Below are 24977 nucleotides of genomic sequence, written 5' to 3'. Positions count from 1 at the left end.
TCAGTACTGAGGGAGTGTCGCACTGTCAGAGGGTCAGTACTGAGGGAGTGCTGCACTGTCAGAGGGTCAGTACTGAGGGAGTGCCGCACTGTCAGAGGGTCAGTACTGAGGGAGTGCTGCACTGTCAGAGGGTCAGGACTGAGGGAGTGCCGCACTGTCAGAGGGTCAGTACTGAGGGAGTGCCGCACTGTCAGAGGGGCAGTACTGAGGGAGTGCCGCACTGTCAGAGGGTCAGTACTGAGGGAGCGCCGCACTGTCAGAGGGTCAGTACTGAGGGAGCGCTGCACTGTCAGAGGGTCAGTACTGAGGGAGCGCTACACTGTCAGAGGGTCAGTACTGAGGGAGTGCTGCACTGTCAGAGGGTCAGTACTGAGTGAGTGCCGCACTCAGAGGGTCAGTACTGAGGGAGTGCCGCACTGTCAGAGGGTCAGTACTGAGGGAGTGTCGCACTGTCAGAGGGTCAGTACTGAGGGAGTGCTGCACTGACAGAGGGTCAGTACTGAGGGAGTGCTGCACTGTCAGAGGGTCAGTACTGAGGGAGTGTCGCACTGTCAGAGGGTCAGTACTGAGGGAGTGTCGCACTGTCAGAGGGTCAGTACTGAGGGAGTGCCGCACTGTCAGAGGGTCAGTACTGAGGGAGTGTCGCACTGTCAGAGGGTCAGTACTGAGGGAGTGCCGCACTGTCAGAGGGTCAGTACTGAGGGAGTGCTGCACTGTCAGAGGGTCAGGACTGAGGGAGTGCCGCACTGTCAGAGGGTCAGTACTGAGGGAGTGCCGCACTGTCAGAGGGGCAGTACTGAGGGAGTGCCGCACTGTCAGAGGGTCAGTACTGAGGGAGCGCCGCACTGTCAGAGGGTCAGTACTGAGGGAGCGCTGCACTGTCAGAGGGTCAGTACTGAGGGAGCGCTGCACTGTCAGAGGGTCAGTACTGAGGGAGTGCTGCACTGTCAGAGGGTCAGTACTGAGACAGTGCCGCACTGTCAGAGGGTCAGTACTGAGGGAGTGCCGCGCTGTCAGAGGGTCAGTACTGAGGGAGTGCCGCACTGTCAGAGGGTCAGTACTGAGGGAGTGCTGCACTGTCAGAGGGTCAGTACTGAGGGAGTGCTGCACTGTCAGAGGGTCAGTACTGAGGGAGCGCCGCACTGTCAGAGGGTCAGTACTGAGGGAGCGCCGCACTGTCGGAGAGTCAGTACTGAGGGAGTGCAGCACTGTCAGAGGGTCAGTACTGAGGGAGTGCCGCACTGTTAGAGGGTCAGTACTGAGGGAGTGCCGCACTGTCAGAGGGTCAGCGCTGAGGGAGTGCCGCACTGTCAGAGGGTCAGTACTGAGGGAGCGCTGTACTGTCAGAGGGTCAGCACTGAGGGAGTGCCGCCCTGTCAGAGGGTCAGTACTGAGGGAGTGCCGCACTGTCAGAGGGTCAGCACTGAGGGAGTGCCGCCCTGTCAGAGGGTCAGTACTGAGGGAGTGCCGCACTGTCAGAGGGTCAGTACTGAGGGAGTGCCGCACTGTCAGAGGGTCAGTACTGAGGGAGTGCCGCACTGTCAGAGGGTCAGTACTGAGGGAGCGCTGTACTGTCAGAGGGTCAGCACTGAGGGAGTGCCGCCCTGTCAGAGGGTCAGTACTGAGGGAGTGCCGCACTGTCAGAGGGTCAATGCTGAGGGAGTGCCGCACTGTCAGAGGGTCAGTACTGAGGGAGTGCCGCACTGTCAGAGGGTCAGTACTGAGGGAGTGCCGCACTGTCAGAGGGTCAGTACTGAGGGAGAGCTGCACTGTCAGAGGGTCAGTACTGAGGGAGCGCCGCACTGTCAGAAGGTCAGTACTGAGGGAGCGCCGCACTGTCAGAGGGTCAGTACTGAGGGAGCGCTGTACTGTCAGAGGGTCAGCACTGAGGGAGTGCCGCCCTGTCAGAGGGTCAGTACTGAGGGAGCGGCGCACTGTCAGAGGGTCAATGCTGAGGGAGTGCCGCACTGTCAGAGGGTCAGTACTGAGGGAGTGCTGCACTGTCAGAGGGTCAATCCGTGACGGCCCTGTGACGATTAAAACATTGAGAAACACAGTAAGTGAGTTTTATTGAGAAACACATCGACACCGATCCTGACATCGTGCATGGAGCTGGAACAGCAGCAACATATTTACACGTCCCCACAACAGCCTGCGAGCAGATCCGCCATGTTCACAGCTCCTGCCCAGAACTATCGCTGGAGCCGTCTCGCGAAAGCAATCGCCCCTCACAGATTCTTCAACTTGGTGATGACCCCGTTCGGGTAACCTTTCTTAAAGCGGGCAACGACATCCGGATCGAGGAGGTGAATCCCGTCCAACTGATTACCCAGAGTGATCCTGAGAGAGAGGGGGAAGAGAGAGAAATCAGCACGGGGTGAGGCACAGAGTAAAGCTCCCTCTACACTGTCCCCATCAAACACTCCCAGGACAGGTACAGCACGGGGTTAGATACAGAGTAAAGCTCCCTCTACCCTGTCCCCATCAAACACTCCCAGGACAGGTAGAGCACGGGGTTAGATACAGAGTAAAGCTCCCTCTACACTGTCCCCATCAAACACTCCCAGGGCAGGTACAGCACGGGGTTAGATACAGAGTAAAGCTCCCTCTAAACTGCCCCCATCAAACACTCCCAGGACAGGTACAGCACGGGGTTAGATACAGAGTAAAGCTCCCTCGACACTCCCCATCAAACACTCCCAGGACAGGTACATCACGGGGTTAGATACAGAGTAAAGCTCCCTCTACACTGTCCCCATCAAACACTCCCAGGACAGGTACAGCGCGGGGTTAGATACAGAGTAAAGCTCCCTCTGCACTGTCCCCATCAAACACTCCCAGGACAGGTACAGCACGGGGTTAGATACAGAGTAAAGCTCCCTCAACACTGTCCCCATCAAACACTCCCAGGACAGGTACAGCACGGAGTTAGATACAGAGTAAAGCTCCCTCTACACTGTCCCCATCAAACACTCCCAGGACAGGTACAGCACGGGGTTAGATACAGAGAAAAGCTCCCTCTACACTGTCCCCATCAAACACTCCCAGGACAGGTACAGCGCGGGGTTAGAGACAGAGTAAAGCTCCCTCTACACTGTCCCCATCAAACACTCCCAGGACAGGTACAGCACGGGGTTAGATACAGAGTAAAGCTCCCTCTACACTGTCCCCATCAAACACTCCCAGGACAGGTACAGCATTCGGTTAGATACAGAGTAAAGCTCCCTCTACACTGTCCCCATCAAACACTCCCAGGACAGGCACAGCACGGGGTTAGATACAGAGTAAAGCTCCCTCTACATTGTCCCCATCAAACACTCCCAGGACAGGTACAGCACGGGGTTAGATACAGAGTCAAGCTCCCTCTACACTGTCCCCATCAAACACTCCCAGGACAGGTAAAGCACGGGGTTAGATACAGAGTAAAGCTCCCCCAACACTGTCCCCATCAAACACTCCCAGGACAGGTACAGCACGGAGTTAGATACAGAGTAAAGCTCCCTCTACACTGACCCCATCAAACACTCCCAGGACAGGTACAGCACGAAGTTAGATACAGAGTAAAGCTCCCTCTACATTGTCCCCATCAAACACTCCCAGGACAGGTACAGCACGGGGTTAGATACAGAGTAAAGCTCCCTCTACACTGTCCCCATCAAACACTCCCAGGACAGGTACGGCACGGGGTTAGATACAGAGTAAAGCTCCCTCTACACTGTCCCCATCAAACACTCCCAGGACAGGTACAGCACGGGGTTAGATACAGAGTAAAGCTCCCTCTACACTGTCCCCATCAAACACTCCCAGGACAGGTACGGCACGGGGTTAGATACAGAGTAAAGATCCCTCTACACTGTCCCCATCAAACACTCACAGGACAGGTACAGCACGGGGTTAGATACAGAGTAAAGCTGCCTCTACACTGTCCCCATCAAATACTCCCAGGACAGTTACAGCACGGGGTTTGATACAGAGTAAAGCTCCCTCTACACTGTCCCCATCAAACACTCCCAGGACAAGTACAGCACGGAGTTAGATACAGAGTAAAGCTCCCTCTACACTGACCCCATCAAACACTCCCAGGACAGGTACAGCACGAGGTTAGATACAGAGTAAAGCTCCCTCTACACTGTCCCCATCAAACACTCCCAGGACAGGTACAGCATGGGGTTAGATACAGAGTAAAGCTCCCTCTACATTGTCCCCATCAAACACTCCCAGGACAGGTACAGCACGGAGTTAGATACAGAGTAAAGCTCCCTCTACACTGACCCCATCAAACACTCCCAGGACAGGTACAGCACGAGGTTAGATACAGAGTAAAGCTCCCTCTACACTGTCCCCATCAAACACTCCCAGGACAGGTACAGCACGAGGTTAGATACAGAGTAAAGCTCCCTCTACACTGTCCCCATCAAACATTCCCCGGCCAGGTACAGCACGGGGTTAGATACAGAGGAAAGCTCCCTCTACACTGTCCCCATCAAACACTCCCAGGACAGGTACAGCACGGGGTTAGATACAGAGTTAAGCTCCCTCTACACTGTCCCCATCAAACACTCCCAGGACAGGTACAGCACGGGGTTAGATACAGAGTAAAGCTCCCTCTACACTGTCCCCATCAAACACTCCCAGGACAGGTACGGCACGGGGTTAGATACAGAGTAAAGCTCCCTCTACACTGTCCCCATCAAACACTCCCAGGACAGGTACAGCACGGGGTTAGATACAGAGTAAAGCTCCCTCTACACTGTCCCCATCAAACACTCCCAGGACAGGTACGGCACGGGGTTAGATACAGAGTAAAGATCCCTCTACACTGTCCCCATCAAACACTCACAGGACAGGTACAGCACGGGGTTAGATACAGAGTAAAGCTGCCTCTACACTGTCCCCATCAAATACTCCCAGGACAGTTACAGCACGGGGTTTGATACAGAGTAAAGCTCCCTCTACACTGTCCCCATCAAACACTCCCAGGACAGGTACAGCACGAGGTTAGATACAGAGTAAAGCTCCCTCTACACTGACCCCATCAAACACTCCCAGGACAAGTACAGCACGGAGTTAGATACAGAGTAAAGCTCCCTCTACACTGACCCCATCAAACACTCCCTGGACAGGTACAGCACGAGGTTAGATACAGAGTAAAGCTCCCTCTACACTGTCCCCATCAAACACTCCCAGGACAGGTACAGCATGGGGTTAGATACAGAGTAAAGCTCCCTCTACATTGTCCCCATCAAACACTCCCAGGACAGGTACAGCACGGAGTTAGATACAGAGTAAAGCTCCCTCTACACTGACCCCATCAAACACTCCCAGGACAGGTACAGCACGAGGTTAGATACAGAGTAAAGCTCCCTCTACACTGTCCCCATCAAACACTCCCAGGACAGGTACAGCACGAGGTTAGATACAGAGTAAAGCTCCCTCTACACTGTCCCCATCAAACATTCCCCGGCCAGGTACAGCACGGGGTTAGATACAGAGGAAAGCTCCCTCTACACTGTCCCCATCAAACACTCGCAGGACAGGTACAGCACGGGGTTAGATACAGAGTAAAGCTCCCTCTACTCTGTCCCCATCAAACACTCCCAGGACAGGTACAGCACGGGGTTAGATACAGAGTAAAGCTCCCCCAACACTGTCCCCATCAAACACTCCCAGGACAGGTACAGCACGGAGTTAGATACAGAGTAAAGCTCCCTCTACACTGACCCCATCAAACACTCCCAGGACAGGTACAGCACGAAGTTAGGTACAGAGTAAAGCTCCCTCTACACTGTCCCCATCAAACACTCCCAGGACAGGTACAGCACGGGGTTAGATACAGAGTAAAGCTCCCTCTACATTGTCCCCATCAAACACTCCCAGGACAGGTACAGCACGGGGTTAGATACAGAGTCAAGCTCCCTCTACACTGTCCCCATCAAACACTCCCAGGACAGGTACAGCACGGGGTTAGATACAGAGTAAAGCTCCCTCTACACTGTCCCCATCAAACACTGCCAGGACAGGTACAGCACGGGGTTAGATACAGAGTAAAGCTGCCTCTACACTGTCCCCATCAAACACTCCCAGGACAGGTACAGCACGGGGTTAGATACAGAGTAAAGCTCCCTCTACACTGTCCCCATCAAACAGTCCCAGGACAGGCACAGCATTCGGTTAGATACAGAGTAAAGCTCCCTCTACACTGTCCCCATCAAACACTCCCAGGACAGGTACAGCACGGGGTTAGATACAGAGTAAAGATCCCTCTACACTGTCCCCATCAAACACTCACAGGACAGGTACAGCACGGGGTTAGATACAGAGTAAAGCTGCCTCTACACTGTCCCCATCAAATACTCCCAGGACAGGTACAGCACGGGGTTTGATACAGAGTAAAGCTCCCTCTACACTGTCCCCATCAAACACTCCCAGGACAGGTACAGCACGAGGTTAGATACAGACTAAAGCTCCCTCTACACTGACCCCATCAAACACTCCCAGGACAGGTACAGCACGGAGTTAGATACAGAGTAAAGCTCCCTCTACACTGACCCCATCAAACACTCCCAGGACAGGTACAGCACGAGGTTAGATACAGAGTAAAGCTCCCTCTACACTGTCCCCATCAAACACTCCCAGGACAGGTACAGCATGGGGTTAGATACAGAGTAAAGCTCCCTCTACATTGTCCCCATCAAACCCTCCCAGGACAGGTACAGCACGGAGTTAGATACAGAGTAAAGCTCCCTCTACACTGACCCCATCAAACACTCCCAGGACAGGTACAGCACGAGGTTAGATACAGAGTAAAGCTCCCTCTACACTGTCCCCATCAAACATTCCCCGGCCAGGTACAGCACGGGGTTAGATACAGAGTAAAGCTGCCTCTACACTGTCCCCATCAAACACTCCCAGGACAGGTACAGCACGGGGTTAGATACAGAGTAAAGCTCCCTCTACACTGTCCCCATCAAACAGTCCCAGGACAGGCACAGCATTCGGTTAGATACAGAGTAAAGCTCCCTCTACACTGTCCCCATCAAACACTCCCAGGACAGGTACAGCACGGGGTTAGATACAGAGTAAAGATCCCTCTACACTGTCCCCATCAAACACTCACAGGACAGGTACAGCACGGGGTTAGATACAGAGTAAAGCTGCCTCTACACTGTCCCCATCAAATACTCCCAGGACAGGTACAGCACGGGGTTTGATACAGAGTAAAGCTCCCTCTACACTGTCCCCATCAAACACTCCCAGGACAGGTACAGCACGAGGTTAGATACAGACTAAAGCTCCCTCTACACTGACCCCATCAAACACTCCCAGGACAGGTACAGCACGGAGTTAGATACAGAGTAAAGCTCCCTCTACACTGACCCCATCAAACACTCCCAGGACAGGTACAGCACGAGGTTAGATACAGAGTAAAGCTCCCTCTACACTGTCCCCATCAAACACTCCCAGGACAGGTACAGCATGGGGTTAGATACAGAGTAAAGCTCCCTCTACATTGTCCCCATCAAACCCTCCCAGGACAGGTACAGCACGGAGTTAGATACAGAGTAAAGCTCCCTCTACACTGACCCCATCAAACACTCCCAGGACAGGTACAGCACGAGGTTAGATACAGAGTAAAGCTCCCTCGACACTGTCCCCATCAAACACTCCCAGGACAGGTACAGCACGAGGTTAGATACAGAGTAAAGCTCCCTCTACACTGTCCCCATCAAACATTCCCCGGCCAGGTACAGCACGGGGTTAGATACAGAGGAAAGCTCCCTGTACACTGTCCCCATCAAACACTCGCAGGACAGGTACAGCACGGGGTTAGATACAGAGTAAAGCTCCCTCTACACTGTCCCCATCAAACACTCCCAGGACAGGTACAGCACGGGGTTAGATACAGAGTAAAGCTCCCCCAACACTGTCCCCATCAAACACTCCCAGGACAGGTACAGCACGGAGTTAGATACAGAGTAAAGCTCCCTCTACACTGACCCCATCAAACACTCCCAGGACAGGTACAGCACGGGGTTAGATACAGAGTAAAGCTCCCCCAACACTGTCCCCATCAAACACTCCCAGGACAGGTACAGCACGGAGTTAGATACAGAGTAAAGCTCCCTCTACACTGACCCCATCAAACACTCCCAGGACAGGTACAGCACGAAGTTAGATACAGAGTAAAGCTCCCTCTACACTGTCCCCATCAAACACTCCCAGGACAGGTACAGCACGGGGTTAGATACAGAGTAAAGCTCCCTCTACAGTGTCCCCATCAAACACTCCCAGGACAGGTACAGCACGGGGTTAGATACAGAGTAAAGCTCCCTCTACACTGTCCCCATCAAACACTCCCAGGACAGGTACAGCACGGGGTTAGATAGAGAGTAAAGCTCCCTCTACACTGTCCCCATCAAACACTGCCAGGACAGGTACAGCACGGGGTTAGATACAGAGTAAAGCTGCCTCTACACTGTCCCCATCAAACACTCCCAGGACAGGTACAGCACGGGGTTAGATACAGAGTAAAGCTCCCTCTACACTGTCCCCATCAAACAGTCCCAGGACAGGCACAGCATTCGGTTAGATACAGAGTAAAGCTCCCTCTACACTGTCCCCATCAAACACTCCCAGGACAGGTACAGCACGGGGTTAGATACAGAGTAAAGATCCCTCTACACTGTCCCCATCAAACACTCACAGGACAGGTACAGCACGGGGTTAGATACAGAGTAAAGCTGCCTCTACACTGTCCCCATCAAATACTCCCAGGACAGGTACAGCACGGGGTTTGATACAGAGTAAAGCTCCCTCTACACTGTCCCCATCAAACACTCCCAGGACAGGTACAGCACGAGGTTAGATACAGACTAAAGCTCCCTCTACACTGACCCCATCAAACACTCCCAGGACAGGTACAGCACGGAGTTAGATACAGAGTAAAGCTCCCTCTACACTGACCCCATCAAACACTCCCAGGACAGGTACAGCACGAGGTTAGATACAGAGTAAAGCTCCCTCTACACTGTCCCCATCAAACACTCCCAGGACAGGTACAGCATGGGGTTAGATACAGAGTAAAGCTCCCTCTACATTGTCCCCATCAAACCCTCCCAGGACAGGTACAGCACGGAGTTAGATACAGAGTAAAGCTCCCTCTACACTGACCCCATCAAACACTCCCAGGACAGGTACAGCACGAGGTTAGATACAGAGTAAAGCTCCCTCTACACTGTCCCCATCAAACACTCCCAGGACAGGTACAGCACGAGGTTAGATACAGAGTAAAGCTCCCTCTACACTGTCCCCATCAAACATTCCCCGGCCAGGTACAGCACGGGGTTAGATACAGAGGAAAGCTCCCTCTACACTGTCCCCATCAAACACTCGCAGGACAGGTACAGCACGGGGTTAGATACAGAGTAAAGCTCCCTCTACACTGTCCCCATCAAACACTCCCAGGACAGGTACAGCACGGGGTTAGATACAGAGTAAAGCTCCCCCAACACTGTCCCCATCAAACACTCCCAGGACAGGTACAGCACGGAGTTAGATACAGAGTAAAGCTCCCTCTACACTGACCCCATCAAACACTCCCAGGACAGGTACAGCACGGGGTTAGATACAGAGTAAAGCTCCCCCAACACTGTCCCCATCAAACACTCCCAGGACAGGTACAGCACGGAGTTAGATACAGAGTAAAGCTCCCTCTACACTGACCCCATCAAACACTCCCAGGACAGGTACAGCACGAAGTTAGATACAGAGTAAAGCTCCCTCTACACTGTCCCCATCAAACACTCCCAGGACAGGTACAGCACGGGGTTAGATACAGAGTAAAGCTCCCTCTACACTGTCCCCATCAAACACTCCCAGGACAGGGACAGCACGGGGTTAGATACAGAGTAAAGCTCCCTCTACACTGTCCCCATCAAACACTCCCAGGACAGGTATGGCACGGGGTTAGATACAGAGTAAAGCTCCCTCTACACTGTCCCCATCAAACACTCCCAGGACAGGTACAGCACGGGGTTAGATACAGAGTAAAGCTCCCTCTACACTGTCCCCATCAAACACTCCCAGGACAGGTACGGCACGGGGTTAGATACAGAGTAAAGCTCCCTCTACACTGTCCCCATCAAACACTCCCAGGACAGGTACAGCACGGGGTTAGAGACAGAGTAAAGCTCCCTCTACACTGTCCCCATCAAACACTCCCAGGACAGGTACGGCACGGGGTTAGATACAGAGTAAAGCTCCCTCTACACTGTCCCCATCAAACACTCCCAGGACAGGTACAGCACGGGGTTAGATACAGAGTAAAGCTCCCTCTACACTGTCCCCATCAAACACTCCCAGGACAGGGACAGCACGGGGTTAGATACAGAGTAAAGCTCACTCTACACTGTCCCCATCAAACACTCCCAGGACAGGTACGGCACGGGGTTAGATACAGAGTAAAGCTCCCTCTACACTGTCCCCATCAAACACTCCCAGGACAGGTACAGCACGGGGTTAGATACAGAGTAAAGCTCCCTCTACACTGTCCCCATCAAACACTCCCAGGACAGGTACGGCACGGGGTTAGATACAGAGTAAAGCCCCCTCTACATTGTCCCCATCAAACACTCCCAGGAGAGATACAGCACGGGGTTAGATACAGAGTAAAGCTCCCTCTACACTGTCCCCATCAAACACTCCCAGGGCAGGTACAGCACAGGGTTAGATACAGAATAAAGCTCCCTCTACACTGTCCCCATCAAACACTCCCAGGACAGGTACGGCACGGGGTTAGATACAGAGTAAAGCTCCCTCTACACTGTCCCCATCAAACACTCCCAGGGCAGGTACAGCACGGGGTTAGATACAGAGTAAAGCTCCCTCTACACTGTCCCCATCAAACACTCCCAGGACAGGTACGGCACGGGGTTAGATACAGAGTAAAGCTCCCTCTACACTGTCCCCATCAAACACTCCCAGGACAGGTACAGCACGGGGTTAGAGACAGAGTAAAGCTCCCTCTACACTGTCCCCATCAAACACTCCCAGGACAGGTACAGCACGGGGTTAGATACAGAGTAAAGCTCCCCCAACACTGTCCCCATCAAACACTCCCAGGACAGGTACAGCACGGAGTTAGATACAGAGTAAAGCTCCCTCTACACTGACCCCATCAAACACTCCCAGGACAGGTACAGCACGGGGTTAGATACAGAGTAAAGCTCCCCCAACACTGTCCCCATCAAACACTCCCAGGACAGGTACAGCACGGAGTTAGATACAGAGTAAAGCTCCCTCTACACTGACCCCATCAAACACTCCCAGGACAGGTACAGCACGAAGTTAGATACAGAGTAAAGCTCCCTCTACACTGTCCCCATCAAACACTCCCAGGACAGGTACAGCACGGGGTTAGATACAGAGTAAAGCTCCCTCTACACTGTCCCCATCAAACACTCCCAGGACAGGGACAGCACGGGGTTAGATACAGAGTAAAGCTCCCTCTACACTGTCCCCATCAAACACTCCCAGGACAGGTACGGCACGGGGTTAGATACAGAGTAAAGCTCCCTCTACACTGTCCCCATCAAACACTCCCAGGACAGGTACAGCACGGGGTTAGATACAGAGTAAAGCTCCCTCTACACTGTCCCCATCAAACACTCCCAGGACAGGTACGGCACGGGGTTAGATACAGAGTAAAGCTCCCTCTACACTGTCCCCATCAAACACTCCCAGGACAGGTACAGCACGGGGTTAGATACAGAGGAAAGCTCCCTCTACACTGTCCCCATCAAACACTCGCAGGACAGGTACAGCACGGGGTTAGATACAGAGTAAAGCTCCCTCTACACTGTCCCCATCAAACACTCCCAGGACAGGTACAGCACGGGGTTAGATACAGAGTAAAGCTCCCCCAACACTGTCCCCATCAAACACTCCCAGGACAGGTACAGCACGGAGTTAGATACAGAGTAAAGCTCCCTCTACACTGACCCCATCAAACACTCCCAGGACAGGTACAGCACGAAGTTAGATACAGAGTAAAGCTCCCTCTACACTGTCCCCATCAAACACTCCCAGGACAGGTACAGCACGGGGTTAGATACAGAGTAAAGCTCCCTCTACATTGTCCCCATCAAACACTCCCAGGACAGGTACAGCACGGGGTTAGATACAGAGTCAAGCTCCCTCTACACTGTCCCCATCAAACACTCCCAGGACAGGTACAGCACGGGGTTAGATACAGAGTAAAGCTCCCTCTACACTGTCCCCATCAAACACTGCCAGGACAGGTACAGCACGGGGTTAGATACAGAGTAAAGCTGCCTCTACACTGTCCCCATCAAACACTCCCAGGACAGGTACAGCACGGGGTTAGATACAGAGTAAAGCTCCCTCTACACTGTCCCCATCAAACAGTCCCAGGACAGGCACAGCATTCGGTTAGATACAGAGTAAAGCTCCCTCTACACTGTCCCCATCAAACACTCCCAGGACAGGTACAGCACGGGGTTAGATACAGAGTAAAGATCCCTCTACACTGTCCCCATCAAACACTCACAGGACAGGTACAGCACGGGGTTAGATACAGAGTAAAGCTGCCTCTACACTGTCCCCATCAAATACTCCCAGGACAGGTACAGCACGGGGTTTGATACAGAGTAAAGCTCCCTCTACACTGTCCCCATCAAACACTCCCAGGACAGGTACAGCACGAGGTTAGATACAGACTAAAGCTCCCTCTACACTGACCCCATCAAACACTCCCAGGACAGGTACAGCACGGAGTTAGATACAGAGTAAAGCTCCCTCTACACTGACCCCATCAAACACTCCCAGGACAGGTACAGCACGAGGTTAGATACAGAGTAAAGCTCCCTCTACACTGTCCCCATCAAACACTCCCAGGACAGGTACAGCATGGGGTTAGATACAGAGTAAAGCTCCCTCTACATTGTCCCCATCAAACCCTCCCAGGACAGGTACAGCACGGAGTTAGATACAGAGTAAAGCTCCCTCTACACTGACCCCATCAAACACTCCCAGGACAGGTACAGCACGAGGTTAGATACAGAGTAAAGCTCCCTCTACACTGTCCCCATCAAACACTCCCAGGACAGGTACAGCACGAGGTTAGATACAGAGTAAAGCTCCCTCTACACTGTCCCCATCAAACATTCCCCGGCCAGGTACAGCACGGGGTTAGATACAGAGGAAAGCTCCCTGTACACTGTCCCCATCAAACACTCGCAGGACAGGTACAGCACGGGGTTAGATACAGAGTAAAGCTCCCTCTACACTGTCCCCATCAAACACTCCCAGGACAGGTACAGCACGGGGTTAGATACAGAGTAAAGCTCCCCCAACACTGTCCCCATCAAACACTCCCAGGACAGGTACAGCACGGAGTTAGATACAGAGTAAAGCTCCCTCTACACTGACCCCATCAAACACTCCCAGGACAGGTACAGCACGGGGTTAGATACAGAGTAAAGCTCCCCCAACACTGTCCCCATCAAACACTCCCAGGACAGGTACAGCACGGAGTTAGATACAGAGTAAAGCTCCCTCTACACTGACCCCATCAAACACTCCCAGGACAGGTACAGCACGAAGTTAGATACAGAGTAAAGCTCCCTCTACACTGTCCCCATCAAACACTCCCAGGACAGGTACAGCACGGGGTTAGATACAGAGTAAAGCTCCCTCTACAGTGTCCCCATCAAACACTCCCAGGACAGGTACAGCACGGGGTTAGATACAGAGTAAAGCTCCCTCTACACTGTCCCCATCAAACACTCCCAGGACAGGTACAGCACGGGGTTAGATAGAGAGTAAAGCTCCCTCTACACTGTCCCCATCAAACACTGCCAGGACAGGTACAGCACGGGGTTAGATACAGAGTAAAGCTGCCTCTACACTGTCCCCATCAAACACTCCCAGGACAGGTACAGCACGGGGTTAGATACAGAGTAAAGCTCCCTCTACACTGTCCCCATCAAACAGTCCCAGGACAGGCACAGCATTCGGTTAGATACAGAGTAAAGCTCCCTCTACACTGTCCCCATCAAACACTCCCAGGACAGGTACAGCACGGGGTTAGATACAGAGTAAAGATCCCTCTACACTGTCCCCATCAAACACTCACAGGACAGGTACAGCACGGGGTTAGATACAGAGTAAAGCTGCCTCTACACTGTCCCCATCAAATACTCCCAGGACAGGTACAGCACGGGGTTTGATACAGAGTAAAGCTCCCTCTACACTGTCCCCATCAAACACTCCCAGGACAGGTACAGCACGAGGTTAGATACAGACTAAAGCTCCCTCGACACTGACCCCATCAAACACTCCCAGGACAGGTACAGCACGGAGTTAGATACAGAGTAAAGCTCCCTCTACACTGACCCCATCAAACACTCCCAGGACAGGTACAGCACGAGGTTAGATACAGAGTAAAGCTCCCTCTACACTGTCCCCATCAAACACTCCCAGGACAGGTACAGCATGGGGTTAGATACAGAGTAAAGCTCCCTCTACATTGTCCCCATCAAACCCTCCCAGGACAGGTACAGCACGGAGTTAGATACAGAGTAAAGCTCCCTCTACACTGACCCCATCAAACACTCCCAGGACAGGTACAGCACGAGGTTAGATACAGAGTAAAGCTCCCTCTACACTGTCCCCATCAAACACTCCCAGGACAGGTACAGCACGAGGTTAGATACAGAGTAAAGCTCCCTCTACACTGTCCCCATCAAACATTCCCCGGCCAGGTACAGCACGGGGTTAGATACAGAGGAAAGCTCCCTCTACACTGTCCCCATCAAACACTCGCAGGACAGGTACAGCACGGGGTTAGATACAGAGTAAAGCTCCCTCTACACTGTCCCCATCAAACACTCCCAGGACAGGTACAGCACGGGGTTAGATACAGAGTAAAGCTCCCCCAACACTGTCCCCATCAAACACTCCCAGGACAGGTACAGCACGGAGTTAGATACAGAGTAAAGCTCCCTCTACACTGACCCCATCAAACACTCCCAGGACAGGTACAGCACGGGGTTAGATACAGAGTAAAGCTCCCCCAACACTGTCCCCATCAAACACTCCCAGGACAGGTACAGCACGGAGTTAGATACAGAGTAAAGCTCCCTCTACACTGACCCCATCAAACACTCCCAGGACAGGTACAGCACGAAGTTAGATACAGAGTAAAGCTCCCTCTACACTGTCCCCATCAAACACTCCCAGGACAGGTACAGCACGGGGTTAGATACAGAGTAAAGCTCCCTCTACACTGTCCCCATCAAACACTCCCAGGACAGGGACAGCACGGGGTTAGATACAGAGTAAAGCTCCCTCTACACTGTCCCCATCAAACACTCCCAGGACAGGTATGGCACGGGGTTAGATACAGAGTAAAGCTCCCTCTACACTGTCCCCATCAAACACTCCCAGGACAGGTACAGCACGGGGTTAGATACAGAGTAAAGCTCCCTCTACACTGTCCCCATCAAACACTCCCAGGACAGGTACGGCACGGGGTTAGATACAGAGTAAAGCTCCCTCTACACTGTCCCCATCAAACACTCCCAGGACAGGTACAGCACGGGGTTAGAGACAGAGTAAAGCTCCCTCTACACTGTCCCCATCAAACACTCCCAGGACAGGTACGGCACGGGGTTAGATACAGAGTAAAGCTCCCTCTACACTGTCCCCATCAAACACTCCCAGGACAGGTACAGCACGGGGTTAGATACAGAGTAAAGCTCCCTCTACACTGTCCCCATCAAACACTCCCAGGACAGGGACAGCACGGGGTTAGATACAGAGTAAAGCTCACTCTACACTGTCCCCATCAAACACTCCCAGGACAGGTACGGCACGGGGTTAGATACAGAGTAAAGCTCCCTCTACACTGTCCCCATCAAACACTCCCAGGACAGGTACAGCACGGGGTTAGATACAGAGTAAAGCTCCCTCTACACTGTCCCCATCAAACACTCCCAGGACAGGTACGGCACGGGGTTAGATACAGAGTAAAGCCCCCTCTACATTGTCCCCATCAAACACTCCCAGGAGAGATACAGCACGGGGTTAGATACAGAGTAAAGCTCCCTCTACACTGTCCCCATCAAACACTCCCAGGGCAGGTACAGCACAGGGTTAGATACAGAATAAAGCTCCCTCTACACTGTCCCCATCAAACACTCCCAGGACAGGTACGGCACGGGGTTAGATACAGAGTAAAGCTCCCTCTACACTGTCCCCATCAAACACTCCCAGGGCAGGTACAGCACGGGGTTAGATACAGAGTAAAGCTCCCTCTACACTGTCCCCATCAAACACTCCCAGGACAGGTACGGCACGGGGTTAGATACAGAGTAAAGCTCCCTCTACACTGTCCCCATCAAACACTCCCAGGACAGGTACAGCACGGGGTTAGAGACAGAGTAAAGCTCCCTCTACACTGTCCCCATCAAACACTCCCAGGACAGGTACAGCACGGGGTTAGATACAGAGTAAAGCTCCCCCAACACTGTCCCCATCAAACACTCCCAGGACAGGTACAGCACGGAGTTAGATACAGAGTAAAGCTCCCTCTACACTGACCCCATCAAACACTCCCAGGACAGGTACAGCACGGGGTTAGATACAGAGTAAAGCTCCCCCAACACTGTCCCCATCAAACACTCCCAGGACAGGTACAGCACGGAGTTAGATACAGAGTAAAGCTCCCTCTACACTGACCCCATCAAACACTCCCAGGACAGGTACAGCACGAAGTTAGATACAGAGTAAAGCTCCCTCTACACTGTCCCCATCAAACACTCCCAGGACAGGTACAGCACGGGGTTAGATACAGAGTAAAGCTCCCTCTACACTGTCCCCATCAAACACTCCCAGGACAGGGACAGCACGGGGTTAGATACAGAGTAAAGCTCCCTCTACACTGTCCCCATCAAACACTCCCAGGACAGGTACGGCACGGGGTTAGATACAGAGTAAAGCTCCCTCTACACTGTCCCCATCAAACACTCCCAGGACAGGTACAGCACGGGGTTAGATACAGAGTAAAGCTCCCTCTACACTGTCCCCATCAAACACTCCCAGGACAGGTACGGCACGGGGTTAGATACAGAGTAAAGCTCCCTCTACACTGTCCCCATCAAACACTCCCAGGACAGGTACAGCACGGGGTTAGATACAGAGGAAAGCTCCCTCTACACTGTCCCCATCAAACACTCGCAGGACAGGTACAGCACGGGGTTAGATACAGAGTAAAGCTCCCTCTACACTGTCCCCATCAAACACTCCCAGGACAGGTACAGCACGGGGTTAGATACAGAGTAAAGCTCCCCCAACACTGTCCCCATCAAACACTCCCAGGACAGGTACAGCACGGAGTTAGATACAGAGTAAAGCTCCCTCTACACTGACCCCATCAAACACTCCCAGGACAGGTACAGCACGAAGTTAGATACAGAGTAAAGCTCCCTCTACACTGTCCCCATCAAACACTCCCAGGACAGGTACAGCACGGGGTTAGATACAGAGTAAAGCTCCCTCTACATTGTCCCCATCAAACACTCCCAGGACAGGTACAGCACGGGGTTAGATACAGAGTCAAGCTCCCTCTACACTGTCCCCATCAAACACTCCCAGGACAGGTACAGCACGGGGTTAGATACAGAGTAAAGCTCCCTCTACACTGTCCCCATCAAACACTGCCAGGACAGGTACAGCACGGGGTTAGATACAGAGTAAAGCTGCCTCTACACTGTCCCCATCAAACACTCCCAGGACAGGTACAGCACGGGGTTAGATACAGAGTAAAGCTCCCTCTACACTGTCCCCATCAAACAGTCCCAGGACAGGCACAGCATTCGGTTAGATACAGAGTAAAGCTCCCTCTACACTGTCCCCATCAAACACTCCCAGGACAGGTACAGCACGGGGTTAGATACAGAGTAAAGATCCCTCTACACTGTCCCCATCAAACACTCACAGGACAGGTACAGCACGGGGTTAGATACAGAGTAAAGCTGCCTCTACACTGTCCCCATCAAATACTCCCAGGACAGGTACAGCACGGGGTTTGATACAGAGTAAAGCTCCCTCTACACTGTCCCCATCAAACACTCCCAGGACAGGTACAGCACGAGGTTAGATACAGACTAAAGCTCCCTCTACACTGACCCCATCAAACACTCCCAGGACAGGTACAGCACGGAGTTAGATACAGAGTAAAGCTCCCTCTACACTGACCTCATCAAACACTCCCAGGACAGGTACAGCACGAGGTTAGATACAGAGTAAAGCTCCCTCTACACTGTCCCCATCAAACACTCCCAGGACAGGTACAGCATGGGGTTAGATACAGAGTAAAGCTCCCTCTACATTGTCCCCATCAAACCCTCCCAGGACAGGTACAGCACGGAGTTAGATACAGAGTAAAGCTCCCTCTACACTGACCCCATCAAACACTCCCAGGACAGGTACAGCACGAGGTTAGATACAGAGTAAAGCTCCCTCTACACTGTCCCCATCAAACACTCCCAGGACAGGTACAGCACGAGGTTAGATACAGAGTAAAGCTCCCTCTACACTGTCCCCATCAAACATTCCCCGGCCAGGTACAGCACGGGGTTAGATACAGAGGAAAGCTCCCTGTACACTGTCCCCATCAAACACTCGCAGGACAGGTACAGCACGGGGTTAGATACAGAGTAAAGCTCCCTCTACACTGTCCCCATCAAACACTCCCAGGACAGGTACAGCACGGGGTTAGATACAGAGTAAAGCTCCCCCAACACTGTCCCCATCAAACACTCCCAGGACAGGTACAGCACGGAGTTAGATACAGAGTAAAGCTCCCTCTACACTGACCCCATCAAACACTCCCAGGACAGGTACAGCACGGGGTTAGATACAGAGTAAAGCTCCCCCAACACTGTCCCCATCAAACACTCCCAGGACAGGTACAGCACGGAGTTAGATACAGAGTAAAGCTCCCTCTACACTGACCCCATCAAACACTCCCAGGACAGGTACAGCACGAAGTTAGATACAGAGTAAAGCTCCCTCTACACTGTCCCCATCAAACACTCCCAGGACAGGTACAGCACGGGGTTAGATACAGAGTAAAGCTCCCTCTACAGTGTCCCCATCAAACACTCCCAGGACAGGTACAGCACGGGGTTAGATACAGAGTAAAGCTCCCTCTACACTGTCCCCATCAAACACTCCCAGGACAGGTACAGCACGGGGTTAGATAGAGAGTAAAGCTCCCTCTACACTGTCCCCATCAAACACTGCCAGGACAGGTACAGCACGGGGTTAGATACAGAGTAAAGCTGCCTCTACACTGTCCCCATCAAACACTCCCAGGACAGGTACAGCACGGGGTTAGATACAGAGTAAAGCTCCCTCTACACTGTCCCCATCAAACAGTCCCAGGACAGGCACAGCATTCGGTTAGATACAGAGTAAAGCTCCCTCTACACTGTCCCCATCAAACACTCCCAGGACAGGTACAGCACGGGGTTAGATACAGAGTAAAGATCCCTCTACACTGTCCCCATCAAACACTCACAGGACAGGTACAGCACGGGGTTAGATACAGAGTAAAGCTGCCTCTACACTGTCCCCATCAAATACTCCCAGGACAGGTACAGCACGGGGTTTGATACAGAGTAAAGCTCCCTCTACACTGTCCCCATCAAACACTCCCAGGACAGGTACAGCACGAGGTTAGATACAGACTAAAGCTCCCTCTACACTGACCCCATCAAACACTCCCAGGACAGGTACAGCACGGAGTTAGATACAGAGTAAAGCTCCCTCTACACTGACCCCATCAAACACTCCCAGGACAGGTACAGCACGAGGTTAGATACAGAGTAAAGCTCCCTCTACACTGTCCCCATCAAACACTCCCAGGACAGGTACAGCATGGGGTTAGATACAGAGTAAAGCTCCCTCTACATTGTCCCCATCAAACCCTCCCAGGACAGGTACAGCACGGAGTTAGATACAGAGTAAAGCTCCCTCTACACTGACCCCATCAAACACTCCCAGGACAGGTACAGCACGAGGTTAGATACAGAGTAAAGCTCCCTCTACACTGTCCCCATCAAACACTCCCAGGACAGGTACAGCACGAGGTTAGATACAGAGTAAAGCTCCCTCTACACTGTCCCCATCAAACATTCCCCGGCCAGGTACAGCACGGGGTTAGATACAGAGGAAAGCTCCCTCTACACTGTCCCCATCAAACACTCGCAGGACAGGTACAGCACGGGGTTAGATACAGAGTAAAGCTCCCTCTACACTGTCCCCATCAAACACTCCCAGGACAGGTACAGCACGGGGTTAGATACAGAGTAAAGCTCCCCCAACACTGTCCCCATCAAACACTCCCAGGACAGGTACAGCACGGAGTTAGATACAGAGTAAAGCTCCCTCTACACTGACCCCATCAAACACTCCCAGGACAGGTACAGCACGGGGTTAGATACAGAGTAAAGCTCCCCCAACACTGTCCCCATCAAACACTCCCAGGACAGGTACAGCACGGAGTTAGATACAGAGTAAAGCTCCCTCTACACTGTCCCCGTCAAACACTCCCAGGACAGGTACAGCACGGGGTTAGATACAGAGTAAAGCTCCCTCTACACTGTCCCCATCAAACACTCCCAGGACAGGTACGGCACGGGGTTAGATACAGAGTAAAGCTCCCTCTACACTGTCCCCATCAAACACTCCCAGGACAGGTACAGCACGGGGTTAGAGACAGAGTAAAGCTCCCTCTACACTGTCCCCATCAAACACTCCCAGGACAGGTACGGCACGGGGTTAGATACAGAGTAAAGCTCCCTCTACACTGTCCCCATCAAACACTCCCAGGACAGGTACAGCACGGGGTTAGATACAGAGTAAAGCTCCCTCTACACTGTCCCCATCAAACACTCCCAGGACAGGGACAGCACGGGGTTAGATACAGAGTAAAGCTCACTCTACACTGTCCCCATCAAACACTCCCAGGACAGGTACGGCACGGGGTTAGATACAGAGTAAAGCTCCCTCTACACTGTCCCCATCAAACACTCCCAGGACAGGTACAGCACGGGGTTAGATACAGAGTAAAGCTCCCTCTACACTGTCCCCATCAAACACTCCCAGGACAGGTACGGCACGGGGTTAGATACAGAGTAAAGCCCCCTCTACATTGTCCCCATCAAACACTCCCAGGAGAGATACAGCACGGGGTTAGATACAGAGTAAAGCTCCCTCTACACTGTCCCCATCAAACACTCCCAGGGCAGGTACAGCACAGGGTTAGATACAGAATAAAGCTCCCTCTACACTGTCCCCATCAAACACTCCCAGGACAGGTACGGCACGGGGTTAGATACAGAGTAAAGCTCCCTCTACACTGTCCCCATCAAACACTCCCAGGGCAGGTACAGCACGGGGTTAGATACAGAGTAAAGCTCCCTCTACACTGTCCCCATCAAACACTCCCAGGACAGGTACGGCACGGGGTTAGATACAGAGTAAAGCTCCCTCTACACTGTCCCCATCAAACACACCCAGGACAGGTACAGCACGGGGTTAGAGACAGAGTAAAGCTCCCTCTACACTGTCCCCATCAAACACTCCCAGGACAGGTACAGCACGGGGTTAGATACAGAGTAAAGCTCCCCCAACACTGTCCCCATCAAACACTCCCAGGACAGGTACAGCACGGAGTTAGATACAGAGTAAAGCTCCCTCTACACTGACCCCATCAAACACTCCCAGGACAGGTACAGCACGGGGTTAGATACAGAGTAAAGCTCCCCCAACACTGTCCCCATCAAACACTCCCAGGACAGGTACAGCACGGAGTTAGATACAGAGTAAAGCTCCCTCTACACTGACCCCATCAAACACTCCCAGGACAGGTACAGCAGAAGTTAGATACAGAGTAAAGCTCCCTCTACACTGTCCCCATCAAACACTCCCAGGACAGGTACAGCACGGGGTTAGATACAGAGTAAAGCTCCCTCTACACTGTCCCCATCAAACACTCCCAGGACAGGGACAGCACGGGGTTAGATACAGAGTAAAGCTCCCTCTACACTGTCCCCATCAAACACTCCCAGGACAGGTACGGCACGGGGTTAGATACAGAGTAAAGCTCCCTCTACACTGTCCCCATCAAACACTCCCAGGACAGGTACAGCACGGGGTTAGATACAGAGTAAAGCTCCCTCTACACTGTCCCCATCAAACACTCCCAGGACAGGTACGGCACGGGGTTAGATACAGAGTAAAGCTCCCTCTACACTGTCCCCATCAAACACTCCCAGGACAGGTACAGCACGGGGTTAGAGACAGAGTAAAGCTCCCTCTACACTGTCCCCATCATACACTCCCAGGACAGGTACGGCACGGGGTTAGATACAGAGTAAAACTCCCTCTACACTGTCCCCATCAAACACTCCCAGGACAGGTACAGCACGGGGTTAGATACAGAGTAAAGCTCCCTCTACACTGTCCCCATCAAACACTCCCAGGACAGGGACAGCACGGGGTTAGATACAGAGTAAAGCTCCCTCTACACTGTCCCCATCAAACACTCCCAGGACAGGTACGGCACGGGGTTAGATACAGAGTAAAGCTCCCTCTACACTGTCCCCATCAAACACTCCCAGGACAGGTACAGCACGGGGTTAGATACAGAGTAAAGCTCCCTCTACACTGTCCCCATCAAACACTCCCAGGACAGGTACGGCACGGGGTTAGATACAGAGTAAAGCTCCCTCTACATTGTCCCCATCAAACACTCCCAGGAGAGATACAGCACGGGGTTAGATACAGAGTAAAGCTCCCTCTACACTGTCCCCATCAAACACTCCCAGGGCAGGTACAGCACAGGGTTAGATACAGAATAAAGCTCCCTCTACACTGTCCCCATCAAACACTCCCAGGACAGGTACAGCACGGGGTTAGATACAGACGAAAGCTCCCTCTACACTGTCCCCATCAAACACTCCCAGGACAGGTACAGCACGGGGTTAGATACAGAGTAAAGCTCCCACTACACTGTCCCCATCAAACACTCCCAGGACAGGTACAGCACGGGGTTAGATACAGAGTAAAGCTCCCTCTACACTGTCCCCATCAAACACTCCCAGGACAGGTACAGCACGGGGTTAGATACAGAGGAAAGCTCCCTCTACACTGTCCCCATCAAACACTCCCAGGACAGGTACAGCACGGGGTTAGATACAGAGGAAAGCTCCCTCTACACTGTCCCCATCAAACACTCCCAGGACAGGTACAGCACGGGGTTAGATACAGAGTCAAGCTCCCACTACACTGTCCCCATCAAACACTCCCAGGACAGGTACAGCACGGGGTTAGATACAGAGTAAAGCTCCCTCTACACTGTCCCCATCAAACCCTCCCAGGACAGGTACAGCACGGGGTTAGATACAGAGTAAAGCTCCCTCTATACTGTCCCCATCAAACACTCCCAGGACAGGTACAGCACGGGGTTAGATACAGAGTAAAGCTCCCTCTATACTGTCCCCATCAAACACTCCCAGGACAGGTACAGCACGGGGTTAGATACACAGATAAGCTCCAGCTACACTGTCCCCATCAAACACTCCCAGGACAGGTACAGCACGGGGTTAGATACAGAGTAAAGCTCCCTCTACACTGTCCCCATCAAACATTCTCAGGACAGGTACAGCCGGGGTTAGATACAGAGTAAAGCTCCCTCTACACTGTCCCCATCAAACATTCCCAGGACAGGTACAGCTGGGGTTAGATACAGAGTAAAGCTCCCTCTACACTGTCCCCATCAAACACTCCCAGAACAGGTACAGCACGGGGTTAGATACAGAGTAAAGCTCCCTCTACACTGTCCCCATCAATCTCTCCCAGGACAGGTACAGCACGGGGTTAGATACAGAGTAAAGCTCCCTCTACACTGTCCCCATCAAACATTCCCAGGACAGGTACAGCTGGGGTTAGATACAGAGTAAAGCCCCCTCTACACTGTCCCCATCAAACACTCCCAGGACAGGTACAGCACGGGGTTAGATACAGAGTAAAGCTCCCTCTACACTGTCCCCATCAAACACTCCCAGGACAGGTACAGCACGGGGTTAGATACAGAGTAAAGCTCCGTCCACATTGTCCCCATCAAACACTCCCAGGACAGGTGCAGCACGGGGTTAGATACAGTGTAAAGCTCCCTCTACACTGTCCCCATCAAACACTCCCAGGACAGGTACAGCACGGGGTTCGATACAGAGTAAAGCTCCCTCGACACTGTCCCCATCAAACACTCCCAGGACAGGTACAGCACGGGGTTAGATACAGAGTAAAGCTCCCTCTACACTGTCCCCATCAAACACTCCCAGGACAGGTACAGCACGGGGTTAGATACAGAGTAAAGCTCCCTCTACACTGTCCCCATCAAACACTCCCAGGGCAGGTACAGCACGGGGTTAGATACAGAGTAACGCTCCCTCTCTGACCAGTTGGGTTGGACATTATGGGGTCTCCCGAATAATTCAATCTTCCGGGTCCCGGGCGAGAGTCGCTCGATCATTCCGTAGATTTCATCGGGTTTGTGACTGGTCGATCGAACCTGTGGAGAAAACGGAAACGTCAGACACACTGACCCCGGTCTGGGGGGACTGACCCCGGTCTGGGGGGACTGACCCCGGTCTGGGACACACTGACCCCCCCGGTCTGGGACACACTGACCCCCCCGGTCTGGGACACACTGACCCCCCGGTCTGGGACACACTGACCCCCCCGGTCTGGGACACACTGACCCCCCGGTCTGGGAAACACTGACCCCCCCGGTCTGGGACACACTGACCCCTGTCTGGGACACACTGACCCCGGTCTGGGACACACTGACCCCCCGGTCTGGGACACACTGACCCCTGTCTGGG

General features: G+C 52.8%; 1 long non-coding RNA gene across 1 annotated transcript; it reads right to left on the bottom strand.

Moving 5' to 3' along the window:
* Nucleotides 1-2052: 2052 nt before the first annotated feature.
* On the bottom strand, nt 2053-24669 carry LOC140418150 (uncharacterized). The gene is made up of 2 exons (XR_011944806.1): nt 24552-24669; nt 2053-2340 (listed from the first exon to the last, which is right to left on the bottom strand). It is a non-coding gene; the product is annotated as an uncharacterized lncRNA (long non-coding RNA).
* Nucleotides 24670-24977: the final 308 nt, after the last annotated feature.

The sequence above is a fragment of the Scyliorhinus torazame genome, chromosome 5 (genome assembly GCF_047496885.1).
Source record: "Scyliorhinus torazame isolate Kashiwa2021f chromosome 5, sScyTor2.1, whole genome shotgun sequence".
NCBI classification, from domain to species: domain Eukaryota; kingdom Metazoa; phylum Chordata; class Chondrichthyes; order Carcharhiniformes; family Scyliorhinidae; genus Scyliorhinus; species Scyliorhinus torazame.
This window is presented reverse-complemented; position numbering and strand designations above follow the sequence as displayed.